Source organism: Saccopteryx bilineata, chromosome 5 (genome assembly GCF_036850765.1).
Source record: "Saccopteryx bilineata isolate mSacBil1 chromosome 5, mSacBil1_pri_phased_curated, whole genome shotgun sequence".
NCBI classification, from domain to species: Eukaryota; Metazoa; Chordata; class Mammalia; order Chiroptera; family Emballonuridae; genus Saccopteryx; species Saccopteryx bilineata.
Genome location: NC_089494.1, coordinates 35,577,307 through 35,598,496, shown reverse-complemented (window position 1 = coordinate 35,598,496; position 21,190 = coordinate 35,577,307). Strand labels below are relative to the sequence as shown.

Genomic DNA, 21,190 nt, shown 5'->3' with positions numbered 1-21,190 from the left:
TGGCTACCCAAAGACATTGACCCTCTCCCATTGACTTATTGCGCCCTGGAATTCCACTCTTACAGAGCTTTTTGGTTAAGCCTTGGTCTTTTGCTAACGAGCAAGTATCCCTGTTAAGACAATACATTCAGGCATAATCATCAGTCCTGGGCAGATTTAGATCTGAGAAAAGGAGAAAACAATTGAAGTCCAAGAGCCTTGGGTACCTAGAAAGGAGAAGAAACTGCCAGAAGGGGAAGTGGAGAAAACAGAATCAGGATACCAATACAAATTGTGTCTCATGAAAAAAGTGGATACTTTTATAATGGTTAAAAAAGAGAGGATATTTCCCAGTACTAACAATAACATGCTTCTCAGCTGCACTAAGCAGTCTGAGAATACCCATTTGTCGTCCCAGGCCCAAGAATGGCTTTTTTCATAGACCATTCCAGATATTTGAGGTATTTTTGATCAAACTCTAGTGAGCCATTCTAAAAGGGAAAGATGGCTTTATCCCAGGACTTATTTTTCTACTAAATTGAAATAAACAAGATCTGTAATCAATGGTTCTTTTTTTTGCCTCCTATTAAAATAGAGAAACATACACACACTGTTAAAAAAAAATACCCTATTCTTGCAAGGGTCAAAATCCACACACACAAAAAGATGCCTCATGCAATAACACTGGAGGTTTCATATGTGTCAGTTCAGAGTTATGAGCTTTTTAATGACATATCAATTAGGCATAATTCCCCCTAGTTAATGCCTGCACCCCATTATTCCTTCCTACTTTGTAGGGCCCAGGAGCTCTCTAAATTAAGGGAAGTTTATAGAAATCAAACTTTTTAAGCTGAGAAGCCAATGAGATGTGAGGCATAAATTATGTTGATTGATTTCTTTAACATAAAAATAAAAAAGTTAATGAAACATCTTGAAAAAAAGTTAAGTAGAGAATATATTGTTTTTAATTAGGCAAGCAGTTGGTGTGGGCTATTGGCATATTATTCTTGATTACAAAAATTTTAAGTATAAAGCTTTCACTAATTCATAACAAGAAAAGACATTTATAATTTTCTAAATGTTTATGTTTCAACAAATTAAATAGCCACGTGTAAAATAGTGAATTTCAATTCATACCTCCCACCATATACAAAAAAAATAATTCAAAACTGATCACAGACTTAATGTAATATTTAAAGTCATAAACTTTCTGGAATAAAACATGAAACAAAATATTTGTTACTTTTGGTTAAGCAAAGATTTCTTGAATATAAAACCCAAAGCACAATCTGTAAAAGAACAAATTGAACTTCATCAAAATTAAAACTTCTGCTCTTACCCTGGCCAGGTGGCTCAGTAGATAAAGCATTGCCTTGGCACACCAAGTTGAAGATTTGATCCTTGTACAGGGTGCATAGGAGAAGCAATCAGTGAGGGCACAACTAAATGGAACTAAGTGGAACAATGAGTTGATGCTTCTCTCTCTCTCTCTGTCTCTCCCTTTCCCTCATTTCTCTCCCTCTTCTTTTCTCTTCTCTCTCTCTTTCTCTCTCTTGTCAATGGAAGATTTAAAAAACAGAACAAAAGACACAGTTAAAAGAGTGAATAGAGAGGTAACAGTCTGGGAAAAGTATTGTCAAATCTGATTTAAAAATATATTCAGAATTTATAAAGAACTCCCAAAATAACACATTTTTAAAATGGGGAAAAATGCAGATACTTTACCAAATAAGATATATAGATGGTAGATAAGCCCATGAAAAGATGCTCAGTGGTAGAGCGTCGGCCTGGCGTGCGGAAGTACCGGTTCGATTCCGGCCAGGGCATACAGGAGAGGGGCCCATCTTCTCTACCCCTCCCCCTCTCCTTCCTCTCTGTCTCTCTCTTCCCCTCCCGCAGCCAAGGCTCCATTGGAGCAAAGGATGGCCTGGGCACTGGGGATGGCTCCTTGGCCTCTGCCCCAGGTGCTAGAGTGGCTCTGGTCGTGACAGAGTGACCCCCCGGAGGGGCAGAGCATCGCCCCCTGGGGGGCGTGCCGGGTGGATCCCGATCGGGCGCATGCGAGAGTCTGACTGCCTCCCCATTTCCAGCTTCAGAAAAGTACAAAAAAAAAAAAAAAAAAAAAAAAAGGATGCTCAAATCATTAGTCAATGAGAAAATGCAAATTAAGACTGTCTATTGTAATGGCTAAAATTAAAACTACTGACCACATACCAAGTGCTATTGAGGATGTGTTGGTATTAGACTGCTAGTGGAGATGTAAAAAAAGAAAAAATTTGAAAAAAGTTTGGCAGTTTTTTGTGAAGCCAAATATATACCTACCATATAATCTAGTCATTCCATTCTTATTTATTTCATCCAAAAAGAATAAAAGTATATGTCCATGTAAAAAATTTTACCCAAATATTTATAAGTTTATTTATAATAACTAACAAATGAAACCAACACAAAGGTCAATCCTTAGGTACATGAATAAACAAATTGTGGCATACCAATATTATAGGATGTCATTCAACAATGCAAAGGAATGAACTATTGATACATGAAGAAATATAAAAAATTAAAATAATTATGCTGAAAAGAGGCCAGGCCAAAAATAATGAATAAATAATATATGAGCCTATTTTTATAAAATTATAGAAAATGGAAACTAGTCTATAGTGACAGAAACTGGATCAGTGGGTTGCCTGGCAGTGGACAGAGGATGAGGAGCTGAGGAGGAATTTTAAGGGGGCACAAAAAGGAAACTTTTTGGGGTTATGACTGTGTTTCCTACCTTGGTTGTGATGAAAATTTAACAGGTGTACTTATGTCAAAATATTAAATCGTATACTTTAAATGTGTGAAATATATTGCATGTCAATTATACCTCAGTAAAAAATAAATATGTAACATTTAAATATATGTTTGTTGCAAATATCTAGCTATGTTGTCATTTGATGACAATTTTTGAATAGCTCCATGCCTTGGAACTATGAGATGTAACCCTATAGTCCAAAGGCTTTCATTGAAGTGTTACAATTTTGGACTTGTGGGGTTGGAGCTGTTTACGGAACATAACATATAAATTTAAAATCTAGATGTCTCAAGACAAGGACAGAATTATAAGGTGAAGATATAGATAGTGGCGTTAGGATATATAGAGCAAATAAAATAACTTACATGAGAAGGTGGTCTAGGAATAGATTAATTAGTTCCCTTTATTCATAGTTTTGCTTTCCACAGTTTCAGTTAGCCACGGTCAACAGCAGTCTGAAAATATTTAGTGGAAAATTCCAGAAATAAACAATCATAAATTTTAAATTTCATGCCATTCTGAGTAGTGTGATGAAATCTCACGCCATCCCACTCTACTCTCAAGATGTACGGCCCTGGCCGGTTGGCTCAGTGGTAGAGCGTCGGCCTGGCGTGTGGAAGTCCCGGGTTTGATTCCCGGCCAGGGCACACAGGAGAGGCGCCCATTTACTTCTCCACCCCTCCCCCTCTCCTTCCTCTCTGTCTCTCTCTTCCCCTCCCGCAGCCGAGGCTCCATTGGAGCAAAAGATGGCCCGGGCGCTGGGGATGGCTCCTTGGCCTCTGCCCCAGGCACTAGAGTGGCTCTGGTCCCCCGGGAATGGGCAGAGCATCGCCCCCTGGTGGGCGTGCCGGGTAGATCCCGGTCGGGCGCATGCGGTAGTCTATCTGACTGCCTCCCTGTTTCCAGCTTCAGAAAAATCAAAAAAAAAAAAAAAAAGATGTAAAAAATCCCTTTGTCCAAGGTATCACTTAGTAGCCATCTCAGTTACCAGATTAACTGTCACAATATTGCAGTGTTTATCTTCAAGTAACTCTTATTTAACTTAATTATGCCACATTCACATGACCTTATCTTATCATGTAGGCATTTCATCATCTCCCACTATCACAAAAAGAACATGAGGTCAGTACAATAAGATATTTTGAAAGAGAGGGAGAGACCACCTTTACATAATTTTACTCTAGTATACTGTTATAATTGTTCTATTTTATAAGCTATTGTTGTTCATCTCTTACTGTGCCTAATTTGTAAATTAATTATCATCAGATGTATGTATAGGAAAAAACATAGTATATATAAGGTTCATTACTATCTGCCATTTCAGGGATCCACTGAGGGTCTTGGAACTTGTCTCCCATGGATGGGGGGGGAGGCTACTGTGTAGACTGAAGACAATATTGGAAGCACCAACATTTAAGAGGCGGGAGAAGGAAGACACACACACCAGTGTAAGACCAAAAAGAGCAATCCAAGGGTTTGGATGGGAACCCGAAGGGGTAGAACAGAGGAATAGAGAGTTCTCAACAAGAAAGCAGTGTCCGGTGATTCAAGGAGGCCACCGGAGGTAAGGAGTGAATAGCGTTAACCGAGTTTGGCAAACAGAGGTCTCTGGTGACTTTGGTGAGAGCATTTCGCATGTTATTGTAGAGAGGTAACCAGACACCAACGTGTTAATAATATTTCTGTCTTACACTTTGGTTATTGTACAAGAGGCAGAGAAGAAGCAGTTATATCTGAATCATTGCTTCTCAGACGGGATGATACAGTGCACTGCAACAATCGGAGGATGATGTTTGTGTGTCTAGACTTCTAGCTTTCACATCTCTGCTCTTTCTTTCCCCAGATAAACTCAAGCATTCTCTCCTAATTTTGATCAGAATTCATGGCAGTCAGTATTTCATCATTCTTTTTCTCTTTCACTTAAGCCCTCTTGGCCCCGTATTTTTGTGTGTGTGTGTGTGTGTGTTTTTCTAGCTCCATCTCTCTCTTTCAAGCTGCTGGAAAGAGTGGTCCATGTTCACGAACTCCATTTCCTCATGCTCCTTCCTCTCCTACCATCTTCAGGCGTCCAGAAATCTGGTCCTGATAAGATGGGGGTTTGTAGTGCTGGATAAAGGGAGTTTGATCACCAGACTGTAAGATGCCAAATGCAGATTGATTTTCCGGATGAGAACTGCACTGAAATGTCTGAAATCCTCAGTACCTGTGTAGTTCACTCTTTAGTGTAATGACTACCCGGTCCCCTACCCTGAGAGGGCCCTTTTTTGTTCAATCTCTTGAGTGCTACTTGTAGACCATCTGCTATCCTACCTGTGGCTTAGTGGCAAAAGGGAATGCTTGGTGGGAGGCTTTAGGGTTTGGATTTAAATTTTCTTGCTTTAAAAGTAGTGTTGCTGGTTTGGCTTTTAGCTGATGTCCTGATTTTAGAAGTGCTGCTTCTTCCTTCTTCCTCCACCTTGTACTAGAGTTCTTGAAACAAAATTGCTATCTCTGCTTCCTGTTCCTTTGTCCCCGGCTTGTTAGTTGGCTATATCAGACACGAATTTCAGTTGGTACCAAAATCATGAATAACCATGGTTTAAACAAGATAAAGGTTTAGCCTGACCTGTGGTGGCGCAGTGGATAAAGCGTTGACCTGGAAATGCTGAGGTCGCTGGTTCGAAACCCTGGGCTTGCCTGGTCAAGGCACATATGGGAGTTGATGCTTCCAGCTCCTCCCCCCTTTCTCTGTCTCTCCTCTCTCTCTCTGTCTCTCTCTCTCTCTGTCTCTCCCTCTCCTCTCTAAAATGAATAAATAAAAAATTAAAAAAAAAAAAAGATAAAGGTTTATTTTTCTCTCAGGTAAAAACCTTCAGAGGTCAGTAGTCCATGACTGCTATGATGGCTCTTCTTGAGTCAGAGTCCAAGAATCTGTCTTTCTTTCTAGAACAATTTCCTAAACATTGTTTCTATTTTCAAAGTTGTCTTATGGCCCAAACTGTCTGTTGAAACACCAGCCATCTTTGCCGTCTTTCGAGGGAAAAGCAGGAGAAAAAGGAAACACAGTGGATTTGGGTACAGGACCAGCAGTCTCTGACCTAATTGCTCAGCTTAGAAACCTTTGCATTTCTCCTACTTTCTCTCTTTTCCTGTACCAGTGTTCTATTTTATCTCTCTGACCCTATTATCTGCTGATGGACTTTTATAAATCTAACTGCCTTCTGATTATCCACCCGAATCTCCAAAGACTGTCTGCTTCTAGAGTTTCTATGCTATGTCAACATAATGGTTTAAATTACGTACTTGATTATTCCTACATGGCCTTGCAGGCTGTTGATGCTAGTCTTGGACTTCTGCTCCAGGAATTCCTGGTGAACAGTATTTTCCAATATGGCCAAAGGTGCTTGAGATTCCCTTTGGGAGAGAAAGATGAGCATATTGCACAAGGAGCAGGTGCGGCAAAGAGCAATGACAAGCTTCATGCGGGACAGAAACACGTGCGGTCAGAGGCCAGCAGCTCCTGCTGTGAACCGCAGCGTGTCCTCTCCCCTTCCTCCCCTTCTCCGTCAGTCATCGTGTCTGGGATATGCCCCTGCATCCAAGGCCCTCATTCCCAGTATAGTAATCAGATTGCTACCTACGGAAATTTCTCCTCTTTGTGTCCTCCTTGGTTCAGAATAATTTTTCTGGCTACAAGTCTTCAGTTTTAAACTTCATCTCAGAAATTGTTTTCTCGACTTTCTCCTTCACCTATGCTGACACTCATTCTCACTAATAACATCTCTAGGCTCTTCCTCTGAGCCTGCTGATAAACAAGTTTGTCTGTTTATTTCCAGGAGTTTGCTGGAGTGGGCTCCTACTGGCTTGACAGAGCCAATTGTTAAATATAAAAATATATTATAAATAAAATAAATATCAATCTAGAACATCGTGTTGAACCGTTGGTAACTTGAAATTGGCCATGGTAGAAGTACTTACAGCATAGAAATTGGCAAAGGCTACCAATGGGGAACTTTTCTATTCCTGAAAGGTGATTTACTAGCACACCATTGCTTGTTTCTACCCATAATTGCTCCCTGTGCACGTGCACACACATGCGGCAATTCTCCTGCCAAACCCTCCTCGCTCTGGTCCGCCTGAGCCTCCAGCTGCAGGGAACCCTTTCAAACTCACTTGTGTCCAGTGCCTTGACATTTGGCTCCTACCATAAAACATTCACTTTTGACATCTGATCATTTGAAAATACACTCTGGACTCTAAACAGACATCCAAAAAATTGTCGACCACAGTTTATGAGAACTGCTAATGTAGCTTATTTAACTTCTGTGAACTTAATATTTGGAGAAAGAGAGCCAATTAATTATTACAGATATTTCAGAAAGGCTAGCGCAAACTGCAATAATAGAGCTGCATATGCCAACCGAAATTTTCAAGTTGCTTTGAAATTCTCTGACAAGAATTACATCAGTTCAGGTTATGCTGTTACCTCATGTCAGTCAGGAGCTTTGCTACATATGGCTTTGATTAATAACAATAAAAATTAATTGATTATTAGTTATTGCAGTATGTTAGCAAATAAAACCATTCAAACCATGGAAGTAAAAATAAAAAAGATGATGAAAGGCTAAGAACCACGAGACAATGAGTTTTTAAAGAGCATGCCGATTTTTTAATTTTAAAATAGCTAACATTTACAATCACGTAGAGGTTGTTAATGGCGTGACTAGAAGCACAGGCTGTAAAGACAGGCGGCCTGGGCTGGTATTAGAGCTTTGCCCTTATAGCTCCACGGTTTGGGGCAAGTTGCTGACCGCCTTTACATCTCAGTTTTGTCACCTGTGAAACAGAAATAAAAGCATTTTTACCTTACATGATTATTATGAAACCAAGATGAAATAGCACATAAAGTGGTTAGTTAGAATGGTGCTGGTGCTGGCATGTAGGAAATAATTAATAAACGTTTGTCATCATTTTTATTATTAATGCTATTTTTGCAGTGCTTGATAACAGGCCAGGTATGTACTCCATGCTTCACATTCAATCTCCTGTAACCCTAGGAGGTAAAAAATTAAACCCATTTATGATTAAGGAAACAGACCCTCCACTAAGTGATGTAACTTTTCCAAGGTCTTGTGGCTAGTAAGTGAAAGAGCTTGGCTCAATTGAGTTTAGGCATTTTAATTTAAATAACAGAAAGATGTAAGACCATAGCTTGTATTGGAATCCAAGCCATCCTGATATTTGGTATTCTACTAGGAAATTCTTTCTTCATAGTGAACCAAACCGTTGCATGCAGTAGCATAAACTATTCTTGTTCTGTCTTCAGCAGAGACAGAAAAGCTCATCAACACGCCTATATTTTCACTTGAAGACTGTTATTAAGTTGCCCTTCTGACTTATCTTTCCCAGGTTTTAAACACACACAGTTTCCACAAGTCTTCTTTGCGAACACTATTTATTAACCACAGAATAAGCTTCATAGATGTATTTCCACTTTGTCTAACGCTAATTTTTAAATTAGGCTTTAAAGCTAAAACTCATTATTAATGTAAGTAGGGCACAGTATCCTTTGGCTGAACTTACTTCATTTATGAAGCAGCTGAATATAAGGGTCCTTAGTCCCCATTTGGGGCTCTTATTCCACCTTCCTATGGAGAAGCTGCTGTCCGCTGTTTTCAGTTTTCACGTTGGCGGGACATTTTGTTTCACTGGGGGGAGTGTAGGTTCCCTTACATTTGGTTGTGCAATCTGGAAGATAAATAGCAGTGTAGACTGGCATTCTTTATTTATTATTTATTTATTTTGTATTTTTCTGCAGCTAGAAACGGGGAGAGACAGTCAGACAGACTCCCGCATGTGCCCGACTGGGATCCACCCGGCACGCCCACCAAGGGCGAAGCTCTGCCCACCAGGGGGCGATGCTCTGCCCCTCCGGGGCGTTGCTCTGTTGCAACCAGAGCCACTCTAGTGCCTGGGGCAGAGGCCAAGGAGCCATCCCCAGCGCCCGGGCCATCTTTGCTCCAATGGAGCCTTGGCTGCGGGAGGGGAAGAGAGAGACAGAGAGGAAGGAGGAGGCGAGGTGGAGAAGCAAATGGGCGCTTCTCCTATGTGCCCTGGCCGGAATCGAACCCGGGTCCCCCGCACGCCAGGCCGACGCTCTACCGCTGAGCCAACCGGCTAGGGCCTAGACTGGCATTCTTTAAAAGATGAACATTGCATCATTGTTTACCATCCATTCATTCCCCTTGTCTGGATCAGGTACTGTACCAGGCATTGGGAACAAAAGGCATTGTCCCTGCTCACAAGGAGCATGTGAGTTTCCTCGAGGAGGTAAATGCACAATTACCTAATTATGATGACAGGGCAGGAATGTTCAGGAGTCACAGGAACGTTGGCAAAAGGGCCAGGGAAGACACCCTGGAATGCAGAGGGATGAGGTCTAATGAAATATCCTGGGTAACCAGTCAGAGACCCAGGATCTAACTCTACTTTTATTATTAGCTTTGTCATTATGGTTGCATTGTGTCCTCTCCAAATAAAATTTGTTAGAGTCTTAACAGCCCCCCTCCCATACCTCAGAATGTGATCTCATTTGAAGATAAGGGCATTAAAATGGGGTCACTAGAGTGGACCCTAATCCAATATAGTGGTGTCCTTATAAAAAGGAGAAATGTGGACGTGAAGAGAGATGTATACAAACAGAACACAATGTGAAGAGACACAGGGAGAAGTCAGCCATCTACAAAGCAAGCAGAGAGGCCTGGAACAGATCCCTCCCTCACGGCCCCCAGAAGGAACCTAGCCTGCTGACGCCTCGATCTCAGACTCCTAGCCTCCAGGACTGTGAAACGATAAATTCCTCTTGTTTAAACCACCTGCTCAGACGGTGGCACTTTGCTATGACAGCCCTAACCAACTAATACATCATTTCACTGTCACAAGCATATCTCACATCTCTGGTTCCACCCTAGGCAAGGCCATGTCCGCATATGGGAAAATTTGGGCAAAACCACTCAGAGCACAACAACCAGGAAAACAAACAAACAAAAAAACGCCTGAATCTGCCTTTGATGCATTCACATACTATGACCCAGAGGAATCCTGAGGTTTCTTTAAATAGTGAGTTTGGGTATTCAGACAAGTTTACTTTATCCTCTCTAGTGTGGTATCCAAGGCAACACTGGGATGCCTTTGTTTATAAAGTAAGTAATACACAACGATATGGGCAATTTCAAAGTACAAGCTATACCCAACAGGCAAACAAAACAAAGCTTTCTGGTAAGTAACCAATGAACATGGCACTACTTAAAATAAATGGTTAATAAACATACGAGATGTTCTATCTCATTAGAAATCAGATTTGTGATAAAACTACTCTTGGTAAACAGAAGATACTAATACACACTAGAGAACTGAATGCCCGCATCCTGAATGAATGATAGCCTATTCACCTCCAAACACACTGCTGCCATTTGTCTTCCTGTTGGCACAACTAAGGTTGAATGAACATGGGATTATCTTCCTACAATACACAGTGACATATAATCTTGAAAACAACACACATACACATACACACACACACACACACACACAACTATTAGGTACACATTTCAGGCACCAGCTTCTGAGAAGAGAAAGTTTTTTGTTTTTTTTTTTGTATTTTTCTGAAGTGAGAAGCAGGGAGGCAGAGACAGACCCCCCCATGTGCCTGACCGAGATCTACGTGGCATGCCCACTAGGGGGAGATGCTCTGCCCATCTGGGGCGTTGCTCCGTTGCAACTGGAGCCATTCTAGCACGTGAGTTAGAAGCCATGGAGCCGTCCTCAGCTCCCAAGCCAACTATGCTCCAGTGGAGCCTTGGCTGCTGTAGGGGAAGAGAGAGACAGAGAGGAAGGAGAGGGGAAAGGATGGAGAAACACACGGGCACTTCTCCTGTGTGCCTTGACTGGGAATCGAACCCAGGACTTCCACACGCTGGGCCTACGCTCTACCACTGAGACAGTCGGCCAGGGAAAGAAGAGAAGGTTTTAAACCTAAAAAAAAAATCTGAGGCAGTGAAAAGCTAACCTAATATTAAGCTCCTGTAGAGACTAAGCAAGTTCAGCCAAAGGACATTGTTTTGTTTCTTTGTTTCCAGCTTGTTTTGCCCTCAGGCCAGCAAGGTTATCCTTTCACTTCCCACCCCACGTCTTCCCCTTTTCTGGAAGATTTCCAAGCAGAACCCTAATTCCAGTTCATAACAACTCGATCTGCTGTCATTGGAACACCAAGAGAGTGACTCACCCCTTTGGATTGGCCTCAGCTAGTCTCCAGCAAGTCTTTGTTCCTCTGCCATCCGTTCCTCAATCCCTTGCATTGGCCAGTGTCTACAATGGCCTTTTCTTTCCATCTCTCTTCACTTCTGTTCTTTTACTCTTTGTTTATCATTATAAAGATGACATACAAATGGGAAAAAAAGTGTACAAAGTTAAAAATGTAAGTCCCCAAGGGTTATCAGTGTCAACAGGGCATATATTCCTTCAAGATACATCAATTTCTGGCCTCTTACCCCCCTTTTTAGAACACATACTGTACACATTATCCCGACTTGCTGTTATCACTGAAAAATATATCATTAACACTGCTCCATGTCAACAAATACGTATCTCCCTCATTTATAAGTAGCTATTTATGATTTAACAGTATATATGTACCAAATGTATTTAACCATTTCTCTAGTCATAAATGTTAAAGTGCGGTCCAATTTTTTTTGGCTCCTACAAATAATACTACAATGGACATGCATGTAAATATATTTTGGCATACTTAGTATTTCAGTTGGATAGATTACTTATAGAGGAAATTCACAAAGTGTATATACCTTCTTAATATTTATAGACCCTCCAAACTGCTTTCCAGAAATGTTTATCAATCCTTACTCTAGTCAGTTCAGTATGAAAGTTATTTTTTTATACATACTCACAAGCACTTCATAGTAAAACATTTTTCCAATTTGATAGGTAAAAAATGTTACCTTTTTATTTATACTTTGATCGTTCTGAGGTTGAGTGTGTTTTTATATGCATATTAGCACATATTCCTTCTTTTGAGAATAACTTCTTCCTATCCTGTTTCCATTTTCTTATTTTGCTGCTTCTCTTTTTCGTGTTGACCTCTAGAAGCTACTTGTTATTTTGCATATTAACTGCTTCCTGTTCTGTTTGTGTATTGCATATATTTTCTCCCATTAAATAACATTTTTTATGGTACCCTTTACAGAAATGTCATGGGTGGTTTTTTTAGTCAAATATGTTTAACCTTTTCTGTTACAGTTTCTAGAATTTTAACTAGTATTCTAAAGATAACCCACGGTATAAAAGAATCTTCTATACAGCGGGTCCACAGGTTATGACACAGTTCTGTTCCTATGATAGTGATGTAACCTGAATTTTGGTGTAAGTTGAAACACACCCTAGACTAAGTCACTTACCTATCCTAACACAGTTGTAAAATCATATTCTAGAACTTAAAAACACAACTAAGCCACAGAAAAAGGAAAAGGACATAAATATACCGTGTTGTACGCATTTCTACGTATTCTTTTGTTGCACACAATCAAACTAGTTCACCCATGTAGTCTATAAGTACCACACTAATGATGTAAGCTGAGATACAGCCGTCTCAATTTTTTAAAGTTTTTATGAAAGTGAGCATCATAAAATCAAAATGTCATATGTTGAGACTGTCGTAACCCGAGGACCTGCTGTATTTTTTTTTAGCCTTTCATAGTTTTCTTTGTTTAGATTGTTAATACCTATGGATTTTTTCTTGAAATATGGACTAGGATAGTATATTAGTTATGCTTAACTCAACAGAGGGTTTTTTTTTTGTTTTTTGATTTTTTTACAGAGACAGAGAGAGTCAGAGAAAGGGATAGATAGGGACAGACAGACAGGAACGGAGAGAGATGAGAAGCATCAATTATCAGTGTTTTGCTGTGACACCTTAGTTGTTCATTGATTGCTTTCTCATATGTGCCTTGACCGTGGGCCTTCAGCAGACTGAGTAACCCCTTCAAGGGTTACTTGAGCCAGCAACCCTGGGTCCAAGCTAGTGAGCTTTGTTCAAACCAGATGAGCCCGCACTCAAGCTGGCGACCCCGGGTTCTCGAACCTGGGTCCTCTGCATTCTAGTCCGACGCTCTATCCACTGCGCCACCACAAGGTCAGGCTCAACAGAGAGTTTTTGTTTGTTTGTTTTTAATTAAGATAACATTTCAATGTGGGTGTTCAGCAAGTAGACACAGTAGAATGACTCAGAGACTCGGATCCCTTCCATCCTGTGTTCCTACCTTCCTCTAGGTAAGCAGTCAACAAATTACTGCATGCAGTACACAAACCCACTGTCTGTTTTGGAAATAAAATTTTATTGGAATACAAGCATTTCCAGTTGTCCATGATGGCTTTCCTGTAAAAGAGTAGAGCTGAGTACTTGTGAGAGACCAGTGACACAGAAAGCCTAAAATATTTACTATATCGCCCTTTATAGGAACAGTTTGCTGACTCCTGCTCTGGTGTCTCAGAGACCTTGGTTTCCAAGTGGCTGATGGAGAAGAGGTTATCACACAGGTTTTCCATCGGTGTAGACTGGAAGTGGATTACAAAGCTTTCATCTACATCTCACTGGTCAGAATTCAGTGACTTGACCTTGCCTAATTACATAGGAGGCTGAAATATAAATTAGTTGTACATCCAGGAAAAAAAGAGAAACAGATTTGTAGAATTATTAGCCACTCTCTGCCACCATGTGCCCTGCAATTATTTGTTTCTTACTGTCTATTTTTAATTAGAATAGGCTAGATTATGCTGAAAAAACAAACACCCCTAAATCTCAGTAGGTTAAAACAAAAAAATGACTATTTTTGTTCATATTTTATATCCATAACGGTCAGCAGAAGTGGCATTGCTACCATCATTTACTCCATTCCAATGGAGCAGCCACCACCAGGCACCTTGCTGGTTGCAGTACTAGTGGGAGAGAGAATGTGGTGATATGCTCAAGTTCTTCACTTCTGCCCAGAACTGACAATTCATCACTTCCATCTGCCTTCCAGTGGCTGAAGCAAGTGGCAGGGCTACACTGCCCTTCAGTAGGGTGGGGAAGTGCAATTTTATCATGTGCTTCAAAGGAAGCAGAGCTGGAATATTTGTGAATAGCCCTAATGAATACCACACTCACACACAGACACCACATTAATTTCTTCCCTAAGTGAGATCATGCAGATTTCACCCAGTCACTGCACCTAGTCAAAGTCAAGGAACTCTATATGACAGACTTTCTGTTAGGTCTGAATAGCGGTCTGGAGCCTAGCAACTAAAATCGCTCTCTGGCCCCACTACTGATCCAGATGCCACTGACGATGGCCTAAAACAGGCTTGTGAGATGTGAGCTAATTCCACAGATGTGAGTGAACCTTGCCTTGAATGACCATGCCTAGAGAGTCAGGAACGCAGCACAATCTAGGGGTGGAAAGTAGAGAATATGGCATTTTGCTGAAATCAGTTCTGCATAGAAACAGTCAGCCTCATTGAAGGATATGTCATTGTTCTCCTACACTCACAATGAAACACACTGGATAAAGAGTATAGATGACAATATGGAAGAAAGCAGCAGACACATTAAAAATACCTATATGGAAATATTAAAACATAAACTAATATTTTGTTTGCTTAAGACACAACCCTCATTTTTCTATATAGTTTTGAAAACAGTAAAAAGAGATTCATGGATTATAATCATAAAGAATAATTTTGAACAACTGAATCATACATTATAGAGATAACCTCCTAATCAAAATTTCAAATAATGTCATTTTTCAAATATATTTTCAACATTGGTCAGAATTCAGTGACTTACTAGTACTTAACTCGAGGGTTACTCGAATTCAGTGACTTGGTCTAGTACCAACAATACATATTTCTTCATATTCTATTTCTTTGGATTTGCACATCTCCATGTAATTACAGGAATGTAACTCATATATTTTTAAAAGCATTTATGCTTAACTCATCAAAATCTGCTTTGTTATTTAATGTGCAAGAAGTGTTTACATACTCTTTAATAAGCATTTTAAACCCTCTCCCCCAGAAATTTTCATTTTTTCCAGAGTGAATTTATTTAAACAGCAAAAGATTTAAGTTTGATTTCAAACTCAATGTCTATAAAACTTTTAAAAGTCTGATTTCTTTTGCTAGATCCCTTAGCTAACTCTTGAAAGCTGTAACGATTTCCTTTAGTTACTTTATAATTGTCTTTTCATGGACTAAACCTCCATTCCCAGTAGAGAAATTATTTTAGTCTAGTTTGTGGTACAGTGGCTACTACTATTCTCTTTTTCTACATTTTTTTTTCATTAATTCAATGCTTTAACATTTTTTGCTCTCAACACACATACCAATTATTCTTATGGCTCCTACCAACTAACTGGGAAATAGGCCTCAAATGTAAAAGGCCATGTATAAGCTTAAGACAACTCTTTCTTCCCTCTGGTCATATCCAGTTCTTGAAAGCATTTTCCTTTCCGACTTTACCAAGCAAGTTAGAGCTGGAGTCCTGCGAAGACTATGTAGTGGGAGGAGGAAGAAATAAAAACTGAGTTCAGTGTTATTTTCAAAAACCTTTCTTAGGAAAGCAGTAATTTGTTATTTATTTGGGAATTCTAATTATGAGGGAACCCAAAAACTTAAATTATTTCAACAGAGAATCTAAAAGGTGCATCAAATTCCAAGTTAAATAGTTACAAGTTACCTTTTCACCTAAATTTAATAAGCAATAGGATGTTGTTTATCCCTTATAGTTTTAGGTAATACGGTTTCCAGAAGCAAGTCTTCCTATCTGCAGTATAGGCAGGGTCAGATTGCAGGTTCAAATCCTCCCTCCACCATTTACTAGCTAAATAACTCAGGCAAGTTATTTATCCTCTCTGTGCCTCAGTTTCTTTATTTGTAAATATGGACAAAAATATACATTCTTACCTAAAAGGATTGTTTAAAGGATTAAATAAAGTTAATACTTATAAGGCACTTACAAATGCTTGTTAAATAAATTATATGACCCCATACACCCATCCAGTGTAAGAAGAACAAACACCACAAGTCACTTAAGAAAATGTATTCCTTTACTATTAGCCCATTTCTTATTATGGTTGTGCTTCGTCAAGTGGGGCACATTGTGTTAGCAGATTTGAACTTTGCCAGAAAGGTGTTTGTATTTTATTTCAAATTATGATTCCTGAACATCGGGTTATACACCATTCCGCTGTACACTTAGAGGCCCCTTGGAGTTTGGAGCATGAGAAGCATAACCAACCCTGGTCTAATATTTTTAAGGGGCTCCAAGGAGCCGCTGAGAAAGAGTTATTGGTATTCAGAGAAAGGGAGGCTAAGAAATCATCCTTTTAAAAAAAATACTGAATTGGAGAGCTGCCTGCATTTCACTCTACTGCCTTTGGAAGAGGTGTGTTATCTAAAGTGCTTCCATCACGAATGATGATTGAGAAACTGCCTTTACTCTCCCGACTACTGTTCTGCTAGGCAGAAACCCACGGGCTGATGCCCATGTGTCGATCTGGAACTTGGTTATCATACACGTTTAGGGCAATCCGTCATCCAGAAGCCCAGTGGGAACCGGCAGCGAGCGGGAGGGGCCGGAACACTCCGGGTTCGCCGGGTTTCCAAGGTCAGACCCGACCCCCAGCACTTTTTCCGCGCCTAGTTCTTCGGTCATTTCGGAATCCGCTCCCTTTGTTTACATTCTGAGCTTGGCTCAGCACCGGAGAGCATCGCCACCTCCTAAAAGGAGAAGCATCTCGCATCTGTAGACAGTGCGGAGAAACGGCGGAGAGCAAAGTTCATTCTTCTGGGTATGGGAGGGTGCCTCTCCTGCAACACGTGGCGGTTGTGACAAAATCTTTCAATAACAGGGGTAGTTTAAGTGAGGTGGAGGTTTGGGAAAGGCGAGACGGTCGGTGTGGGGCAAGCAAACAAAGTGCGGAAGCTGTACGGGGATTCTTCTAGAAAGGGGGGTGGGAAAGGAGCTAGGGAGGGCGTGTGGAGGGAAGGGATCTGTGTCAGAACGTGCGTGAGAGCGGATACAAAGCCCGAGAGAGGCGTGAGCAGCGCCGTGTGTGCGAGCGGGAGCGAGGGGCGCCGGCTCGGGGTGTGCGCCCGGGTGAGTGACACTGAGGGGCGGGCTGGCCGGCGGGCGGGGGCGGCCCGCGAGCCTGCGAGGGGCGGGAGTGTCCCTGCGCGCGGCCGGCCGAGCCGGAGTTGTGGCAGCGAAGGAATCCAGTCGGGGGCCGAGCAGGCTGCGCCCTCCGCCGCGAGCGCCGGCAGCGCGGGGCCAGCTCCGGACGGCGCGCGGCCCAGGCAGCGGCTCCCGCTCGGCCCGCCCTCCGCGCCGCAGGGGCCGCCGCCGCCGCCGCGCCTCCCCCGGCGACCGCGCCCCCGACCCCGGTCCCCGGCCCGGGCAGAGCGCCCGACGATCGGCTCAGAGGTAAGCCCGGGGCTCCTGGCCACCGCCGCCCGGGTCCCCTCCCCGCGCGCCCGCCCGCCGGGCCCGAGCCGGGACGCGGGACTCTGGCGGACGCGGCGGGGCCTGCGCGGCCGGGACGACGGCTCGGTCCGGCGGCTCGGTCCGGCCGCGCGGGCTGCCCAGCCTCCGCAGCCTCCCGGGGCGCAGGGTGTGGCCCCCGCGGGGCGCCGACGCCGGCTGGCGGGGCGGGCCGGACGCGGAGGTCGCGGTCCTTCCTTTCTGTGGCCGGCGCGATCGAGCCGGCGGGAGGCCGGGCGGGCGGGCAGGAGGGAGGAGGCGCCGGCTCCGCTGCCCCGTTGCGCGCCCCGGGGAGCCTGTGGCCGCCGCGCTCCGACGTGGACCCTCCCTCCCGGGATCCGGATCGGCCGCGGTCCCTGCTCTGCCCTTCCCGGCGCGAGCGCCCCCTTTCCCTGGCTCAGCGGAGCGCGACGCAGCCCGCTCCCGCCGGCGCCGCAGCCCGCTCTCCGCGAGCTGAGGAGCTGCCCGCCTCGGCCGACCGTCCCGCCGGCCGTCGTGGCCCCGCGCCCCCGGACGCCGGCGGGAGCGGGCTGCACGGGCCCCCAGTGTCCGCGGGCTCGCCGCCGGTGCCGGCCGGGTGATGGGGGGAGATGCCGAGCGACCGGCCGCGGGAGGAAGCGGTCGCGCCGCAGGGTCGGGCCGGCGGACGCGGAGCCCGCAGGCGGCGGGTCTGGACTGTGCGGGGACCGCAGCCGGGACGGCCAGCGGTGGTTGCCGAGGCGCGGGGAGGGTCCGTCCCGCTCTCTCCGCACGACGCGACCCGCCTGCCCGCCCTCCTGCTCGCTCTCACTCGGGTCGGTTGTTAGCACTTACGTAGGAGGTGAGGGCTTCCACTTCACCTGGACAGGGCAGCGACCGAAGACTCCCATCGTCAGGAGAGGAGTTTCCTGTTCTTGGGGGGTTGGTGTGTGTTCCTAACTTCAGAAGCTTTCAATTCCCAGCATTCCTGATTTTAGTTGATGCCAAGGTTTTGGAGACCTGACACCGTAATGATTCTTTTTGTGCAGCATTTTCCTTTGAGTACCGGTGTGTTACAAAATCTCTGCGGCTTGAGAACTAGTGAACTTCAATCTCTTTTTTTTACAGAAAATGTTGTGTAGTAGTTTCACTTGCTTATTTAAAATTTTTTTAAATATGTTTCATTAGAAACTTTACTCGTCTCTCCTCAAGTAAGAAAAAAGACTCTGAAATGTTAGAACCTATGTAGAGGAAGAGGCTTTATACCAGTATTTGAAAAGAGTAAGGTCTTATGTCCTTTATGATATCGTTTTAGTTTGTCTTAAAGGATTGATTCGTTGCCATTCTGATTAATTATGTCTTCTAGAGATAAGGCAGATTGCAGTATGGCAGGGGAAAGAAAGGCTAAGAAGTCTGAATTGCTTCATTAAGAAAAATAAAAAGAATATTCAAGTAACAGTTATTTTGAAAGATACGGTACTCTGAAAATAAAAGTTGCCTTCTGGGTAAACTATTTCATTGGCCTGATGAAATTGTATGGCTTCATCGGAAAGCAGTGTATTGTACAGATGTGGACAGTTTTACTAATTAACTGTAGTGTTTAAAAATACTTGTGTTTGAGCCCTGACCAGGTAGCTCATTTGGTTAGCGCCTAGTCCTGATACAGGAAGGTTGTGGGTTCCATCCCCGGTGAGGTCACATACAAGAAGCAACCAATGAGTGCACAACTAACTGGAACAACAAATCCATGCTTGTCTCTCTCTTTGCTTTTCCTCTCTAAAATCAATCAATAAATAGAAAAATGTTAAAAATAAATAAATAAAAATACACGCGTATGATAATAGTTGTTGGTTCTTTAACTGGGGGGAAAAATCAGCTTTGGGTATGATTTTGTATCTGGACAGGGCGTTTACTGCTGCAGTCTCTAGAGTTTTGGATTAAACTCAAGCTTTAATCCAAAAACCTATTGTTAAAAACCTATTTTATGGAGCAGCAGAACAAAAAGCATGTAAAAGTCTGGGTCTTTGTGGCTTAAATACACACAGACAAACTAGACTAGCCCCAAAGATAATATGCAGAAAAATATAATCACTTGAATGCAGAGAATATTTAAGAGGATAGTAAAAACTCAACATCGAGGAGAGGAGTATGTTAATTAGCAATTTTCTTTCTTTAATCCCTGTCTCTGAAACTAGGAATCGATTTATATAGTTTAACATACTTATTTGGACAGGCAAAATAACCAAGATTCCTTTTTGTGTTCATTTTGTTTTAGGGAGGTCCGTGATGAAAGCCTTTGTGATGGGTTCTCTGCTCTTACTGATTTTCAAGTGGCCACTGTAGGGATAGGTAGCTGTGGTCCGTGAAGCAGCTTTGCCATCTCTGAAATGATCAGGGAAAGAAAATGAATGCTTAGGCCATGTCATTGCAGTCTTTGAAGCTCTGCCAATCAGAAGTACCTCATAAGTCAATTTTGCTGTGCAAATAGAGATCCCTTTCCATCAAGAGTTAATCTTAAGATAAGGCTTATTTTTGTTTCTAAGTTTTACCAGTTTTTCAGTCTCTGATCATAGAACTGTGCTGTCATTGACAACCAATATTCATTTATGGCTTTTGTGTTATAGGCACTCAGGTGGTTTTTATTCTACTTCCTTTACACCAGTGGTAGTCAACCTGGTCCCTACCGCCCACTAGTGGGCGTTCCAGCTTTCATGGTGGGCTGTAGCGGAGCAACCAAAGTATAAATAAAAAGATAGATTTAACTAGAGTAAGTTGTTTTATAAAGATTTATTCTGCCATACTTAGTGAAAATCCGACATAAAGTACTTGGTAAGTAATTATTATTATATGCTTTAACTTGCTGTAACTCTGCTCTATAAATTTTATAAAGTAAAGTTACTTCCCTACTTTATAAATCACCATTACTGTGGAACTGGTGGGCCGTTAGAAAATTTTACTACTAACAGAGATACAGAAGTGGTCGGTAGGTATAAAAAGGTTGACTATCCCTGCTTTACAGTTTTAATTAGTATCTTATAAGGTGAACTGGACAAGAATTTCTGGTTTTGTTTGATAAAATGGAAGAAGTTGAGGTTGCTTATGGTAAAACCCCTGTCTTGCCATATGATAAGAATGGGGTGGGTTCTGTATGCATTAAACAGATACTGCTTACTCACTGCTCCATTGTACTTCTTTCCTAGTCATCTTCTAGAGACCTGTTACTATTATTTGACTGTGGCAGTTGAATCATATGACTGCTATAATTTTTGTACACAGAACAGTAGCTTTTATAAACATGACACAGGACATGAAGGCAGAAATATAGTATGACAGAGTGATGGAGTCTGTTTATTGATCTCTAAGTGATTGTGCATAATTCAGCTAATCATTTCATTCCATCACTGTTCTGTCTTACCATGTAATGACACAATTAAAATATGATTTTCATGATACAGTTAATAATCCAATACACATAATTGTGGAAGAAAAACAAACCTTTCTTTTTCTTCCCCTTTTTTTTAAGTAGTCTGCTATGAAGGTGTTGTTTCCCTGACACATCAAAATGGCTCATTTGGAGTTGTGATGCTTGTTATGTAAATAGGCCATATGTTGAATTTCTACAGAATTTTATGTGTTCAGTCTTGTGGTACTGGACAGGATCCTCTCAGTACCACAGTTAAGAAAAATAGTCTGTGAAGATGTATTTCTCTTTACTCTTTATATCATTTTCATTATTTTTGTTTAATAGTAGTTTCTAACAAAATAATTCTTAAATTTGATGGTGTTGTCTGCCCTTCCATCTGTAAGTTTTGAGTGCTGACCTGTTGAACAGTCTTTTCATAGTGGATGTTGTGTTGTCAGGCTAGAGGCCTCCTGCCTGATAGCAA

General features: G+C 42.3%; 1 protein-coding gene and 1 long non-coding RNA gene across 4 annotated transcripts in view; one reads left to right on the top strand and one right to left on the bottom strand.

Moving 5' to 3' along the window:
- Positions 1–7,425: 7,425 nt before the first annotated feature.
- Positions 7,426–18,318, bottom strand: LOC136338414 (uncharacterized). The gene is made up of 4 exons (XR_010731962.1): positions 18,159–18,318; positions 11,040–11,170; positions 8,339–8,503; positions 7,426–7,591 (listed from the first exon to the last, which is right to left on the bottom strand). It is a non-coding gene; the product is annotated as an uncharacterized lncRNA (long non-coding RNA).
- The window catches only part of SPATS2L (spermatogenesis associated serine rich 2 like), a 179,857-nt gene continuing 175,244 nt past the window's right edge, over positions 16,578–21,190 (top strand). The window contains exon 1 of one of the 3 annotated variants that reach the window (XM_066280796.1): positions 16,578–16,656. The gene's annotated coding sequence lies outside the window, so the exon portion shown is untranslated. Of the gene's footprint in view, positions 16,657–16,878; positions 16,965–17,008; positions 17,289–21,190 lie in introns of those variants that run through there. The other 2 variants (XM_066280800.1, XM_066280799.1) reach the window with 2 other exon arrangements.